We start from the raw sequence: 6000 nt of genomic DNA on the forward strand, positions 1-6000 counted from the left end.
CACCCTGACAGCACGTTGTCCTGCCCTGAGTGGGTAGCTATCCCTCTCTCGTTATAGCAACTTTTATGTACCTGCTGACTGTTACCATGGCTCCCCCCTCAGCCCTCTCTTGTCTAGATCAAACAACCCCCTTTTATTTTTCAATCGTTCCTCATAAGTCATGTTTTCTAGACCTTTCCTCATTTTTGTTGTTCTCCTCTGGACTGTCTCTTATTTGTTCACAGCCTTCCCAAAGTGAGGTGCCCAGAACGGGACACTATACACCAGCGGAGTCTGTATGAGTGCCAAGTAGAGCAGAAGAATTATGTCTCATGTCTTACTTACAACACTCCTGCTCATACATGCCAGAATGATGTTCACTTTTTTTGCAACAGTGTTACACTGTTGACTCTTATAATGGATCATAAACTAAATAACCCCCCAGATCCTTTTCCACAGTACTCTTTCCTAGGCAGTCATTTCCCATTTTATATATGTTCAGTTGATTATTCCTTCCTAATTGTAGTATTTTGCATTTGTCCTTATTGAATTTCATTCTATTTATTTCAGATCATTTCTTCAGTTTGTCAAGATCATCTTGTCCTCCAAAGCACTTCTAACCCGACCCAGCTTGGTATAGTCTGCATATTTTATAAATATGCTCTCTATGTCATTATCCAAATCATTTATGACAATAATGAATAGAACTAGATCCAGGACTGATCCCTGCGGGACCTCACTTGCTATGTCCTTCTAGCTTGACTGTGAACCATTGATAACTACTCTCTGAGTATACTTTTCCATACAGTTGTGAACCCACCTTACAGTATGTTCATCTAGGCTACATTTCTAGATGTTTATGAGAAGGCCATGTGAGACTGTATCAAAAGCCTTACTAAAGTAGAGAGATATCACATCATCTGCTTCCCTCCATCCCCCAATCCAAAAGATTTGTTATCCTATCAGAGAAGGATATTAGGTTGGTTTGACAAGATTGATTCTTGACAAACCCATGATACTCTTACTTATCACTTTATGTTCTTCTAGGTGCTTGCAAATTGATTTTTTGAATATTTGCTCCATTATCTTTCCCAGTACCAAAGTTAAGTTGACTGGTCTATAATTCCCTGGGTTGCCTTATTCCCCTTTACCTTGATAGGTACTATATTTGCCCTTTTCCAGTCCTCTTGGATCTCACGCATCCGCCACAAATTCTCAAAGATAAACTTCTCAAACTTTTGATCAAAATGAAACATTTAGTGGAAGGACACTGAACTAGATGGACCACTGGGAGGTGACAGATCCCAGTTCAAATCCCTTCTCCCACTCAGGTGGGGGGAGACTTAAACTGGGGCTCTCCCACATCCCAGGTGAGTACCCTAACCACTGAGCTAAAAGTTATAAGGGAGGGCCCCCTGGGCCAGCCACAAGGGCCCAAACTGGTAGGTGAGCTCTTATTGCCCTTAGTGGATTGGGCCCTACAGGCGAGTTAGGTGGAGGAACACACATTTATGCCTCTGGTTCATGCATCTCTCTGGGGTTTAGGCATGGGGCTGCAGTGCATATGCGCAGAAGGATAGGCACAGAGGAACTTCTACTGAAAAAATTTAGTTGCTGGGCAAGTTTATAGGTATTTACAGGGCTCGGTCAGTGACTGGATGATCCCAGGTGCTTCAGAGGAAGATGCAAGAAATCCTTGCAAAAGAAAATTATGGGATTACCTCCTGCAAAGAAAAGTTTCCTCTCCACTCCTCTCAGACATTTGCATATTTCCTGAAGTACGTGTACTTATCTCTGTGAAATAGTGTACTAATCCTTTAAAAAATGATAGCTTGGAGTGTAATCAAGGAGGCCCTGCCCTGGGGTTGGGCTATATAAAGAGGAAGAGGCAACAAGGTGGAGAATTAAAGTCATGCAGGTTATAGTGCAGGGTTGTTTGTGTGTTGCCTCAGGTTCTAGACTAGCTTGAGGCTTTGTTTTGGACTTTAAGTTTGGGAGCTGTGAACCTGGGTTCTGAGATAAGGGCCTTTGAACTATTATTCCAAATGTTCCTTCCCTGGGCTATATTAAAGGAAATATACTTATTCTGATTAGTTTGTTTTGGTTTCTCATTGAGTTGATCTGTGCAAGACGATTTATTAATGCTGCATTGAGGGGAAAATTTAAGTAAGGTGTACCTGCAGTGCCACTGCTGGCCATAAGAGGCCCCCCCTTTACAATATCTCTTTTAACCCTTTTAAACAAAAACAAACAAACAAAAAAGTTGTTACTGACCTTCTAAGACAGCGATGGGCAAACTATGGTCTGCGGGCCAAATCCAGCCCCTGAGGGCTTTGGATCTGGCCTGCGGGACTGCCCCCTGTGGTGCCGCGGGCCCCGCGCCGCTCTCCAGAAGCGGCCGGCACCACGCCGCTGTGGCCCCCAGGCGGGGGTGGGGCAGAGGGCTCCATGTGTTGCTCTTGTCTCCAGGCACCGCCGCCCGCAGCTCCCATTGGCCGGGAACAGGAAACCGCGGCCAATGGGAGCTTTGAGGGAGGTACCTGGAGGCGAAGCAAGGGCAGCATACACGGAGCCCTTCGCCTTCCCCTCCCCCTCCCCCAGTGGCTGCAGCGCTTCCTGAAGCAGCACAGGGCCGGGGACAGGGCAGGCAGGCAGGCAAGGAGCCTGCCCTGGCCCTGGTGCGTGCCGCTGCCACCCCGGAGCCCGAAGCCCTCCTGCATCCCGCCCCCAACTTCCTGCCCTAAGTCCCCTGCCTGCACCTCACACCCCTCCTGCACCCCAACTCCCTGCCCTGAGCCCCCTCGTACACTCCGCACATCTCCTGCACCCCAACCCCCTGCCCTGCGCCCCATGCTGCACCCTGCACCCCTGTGCACCCCAACCCCCTGCCCTAAGCCCCCTGCCGCACCCTGCACCCCTCTTGCACCCCAACCCCCTTCCCTGAGCCCCTTCATACACCCTGCACCCCTCCTCTGCCCCAATCCCTTGCCCTGAACCTCTTCCTGTACACGGCACCCTCTCCCACTCCCCAACCCCCTGCTCCGGCCCTGCATACAATTTCCCCACCCAGATGTGGACTTCGGTCCAAAAAGTTTGCCCACCCCTGTTCTAAGATGTCTCAGTCCAGAAATTCTTCAGCTTGCTTTTGGTTTGATATGATAACTCTCTATAGGATGAAAAATCTTATAATTTGCAGACCACCAGTAGTGTGTGATTAGAAAAATAACAAAAATGTAACAGAGCATAGATTTCTGCAGAATTTGACATCTTGTTTGTATGGAAAGATGAAAACTTTTCATTGGCTTTCTATTAGTAGTAGCGATGAGAGACTTGGTTGAAGTCATAAGGAAGTAATTTAGGTAACTATAAAATATATAGAAGATCTTGTAAGGAAGCATCCTGGGCCCTGAGGTTTTCTTCACTATTGACCACTCCAGCTGTTCAAGGACTGATACAGAGTAGACTGGAGCCTTCCTCAGCTACAGAGAGACTCTACAATTCAATACCTTTGAAAGTAAGGAAAGAGTAAAAAAGATATAAATTAATGGATCTGAGGGGGATCTTGTAAATTTTTAAGTGTATATGAATAACAAGTAATAAGCTCATACTTCAGAGGGGAACAAAAGGAATAGAAAATCCTACATATGTATGTAAAACTAGGCCAAGTTAATGTTGCCACAATGACCTTAACCTTTGAAATGTATTGACTTTTCAGTGCTTTTAATGTTGTATTACCATTAGTTTTTTGCACTTAATTTTTTAAACATTACTTCCACATTTTCTTTTTTTTCTTTTTAAGGAATCGATTTTCACAGTTTGAGGTCTTCTGACTTAACCACTGGAGTTTGTAAGCTACTTGTATTGCAACTATTAATTTGTATATCTCACTAACTCTACTGGTGGTGCCAACAGAGCTTGTATGCTCTTTGAATAAACAAGTGCAAACTGGTCTGCACAGGAGTTGCAATAATGCGTCTGTTCTGTACTTAAATAAACTTCAGTTGGCTTAAGGGAACTTTCTGCTGTATGAGCTCAGTATGCAATATTCAAATAATTATAACAATTAAAATAATATTACTAATTACAATGACTTTTGTCTGTATATGTCAAGTGCTTTATTATGCACAGCATGGTTTGCTCCATTGTTAGGGTTGCCAGGTGTCCGGTTTTCGAAAAGGGACCCTGGTGGCTCCGGTAAGCACCGCTGACTGGGCCGTTAAAAGTCCAGTTGGCAGGGCTGGCAAGCTACCTACCTGGCTCTGCGCAGCTCCCCGTGCGCCGGCTCCCCGTGTGCCAGCTCCGCAGTTCCCATTGGCTGGGAACTGCAGCCAATGGGAGTTGCGTGGGCAGTGCCTGTGCACAGAGGCAGCGTGCACCACGCAGAGCTGCCTGGCCATGCCTAACCCTAGGAGCTGAGGGACATGTCGCCGCTTCCGGGGAGCCCCCGGAAGTAAACGCTGCCCAGAGCCCACACCCCCTCCCACACCCCAACCCCCTGCCCCAGCCTGGAGCTCCCTCCCGGAGCCTGCACACCCATCCACGCCTCTGCCCCAGCCCTGAGCCCCCTCCCGCACCCAAACTCCCTCCCAGAGCCCGCACCCTGCCTCCGCTCCTGCACCCCAGCCCTGAGCTCCCTCCCACACCCAAACTCCCTCCCAGAGCCTGCACCCCCTGCACCTCTGCCCCGGCCTGGAGCCCCTCCTGCACCCGTTTCTGGCCCCACCCCAGAACCCGCACCCCTAGCCCAGAGCCCATACCCCCTCCCACACCCCAACCCCCTGCCTCAGCCCGGAACCCCCTCCCACACTCCGAACCCCTCAGCTCCCAGCCCAGAGCCCCCTCCTCCACCCCCAGCTCGGAGCTCCCTCCCACACCCTAAGCCCCTCATTTCTGGCTTCACCCCGGAGCCCACACCCCCAGCCAGAGCCTTCTCCCCATAGGCGCCGACTCCATGGGTGCTCCGGGGCTGGAGCACCCACGGGGAAAAATTGGTGGGTGCTTAGCACCCACCGGCAGCTCCCTGCCCCCCCCACCCCAGCTCACCTCCGCCTCTGCTCTGCCTCCATCTCCTCCCCTGAGCACACCGCATGCCCGCTTTTTCCCCCTCCCAGCCACTGGGAGGAAGGGGGAACGAGGGGGAATGTGGCACACTCGGAAAAAAGGCGGGGCTGGGTCGGGGATTTGTGGAAGAGGTCCAATAGGGGCAGGGAGGGGGCAGAGTTGGGGTGGGGACTTTGGGGAAGGGGTTGGAATGGGGGTGGGGCAGGGGCTGGGAAAGGGTGGAGTTGGGGCGGGGCGTGAGCACCCACTGGCGCCGGGGAAAGTTGGTGCCTATGCTTCTCGCCCTCCTACATCCCAACCCCCTGACCCAGCCCAGTAAAAATGAGCGAGTGACAGAGGGAGAGAGTGAGCAACAGAGGGAGGGGGAATGGAGTGAGCAGGGGGTGGGGCCTCGTAGAAGGGGCATGGCAGGGGTGGGGCCTCGTAGAAGGGGTGGGGCAGAGATGGGGCAAGGGTGTTCAGTTTTGTGCAATTAGAAAGTTGGCAACCCTATCATTGTATAGATGGAGTAACTGATGCACAAAGAGATTTAATAGCTTTTTCAGGATCACACAGTGAATCTTTAGCAGAGTCAGGAATAGATCCCAGATCTTCTATCTATAATCTACCCTATAATCAGTTCACTAGACCACATCTTTCCTTTCATATGTTTCTGTAAAACAACAGAAAAGTGTCCTGAATCAAACAAATTGGGTGCTGTATCAGAAATTATACAAAGGTGCTAGTTCTCAATGAGGAATATGGGAAAAATTCAGCCCTGGTGTAACAGATTACAGCTCACACTGGTTTCAGTGGAAACTACACTGGTGTAGACCAGCATAGATACAGAAACAAATTCAGTGCTACTTCAAGTTTCAAACTTCTACCATTTTTGCTATGGCCCTATCCAATATTATAGTTACATTATATCCAGTAATATTTTTGTTTACATTTTCAAAATTCAAATCCCACAGACTTTGA

The sequence above is a fragment of the Emys orbicularis genome, chromosome 3, assembly GCF_028017835.1.
Source record: "Emys orbicularis isolate rEmyOrb1 chromosome 3, rEmyOrb1.hap1, whole genome shotgun sequence".
In the NCBI taxonomy this organism is placed as follows: Eukaryota; Metazoa; Chordata; order Testudines; family Emydidae; genus Emys; species Emys orbicularis.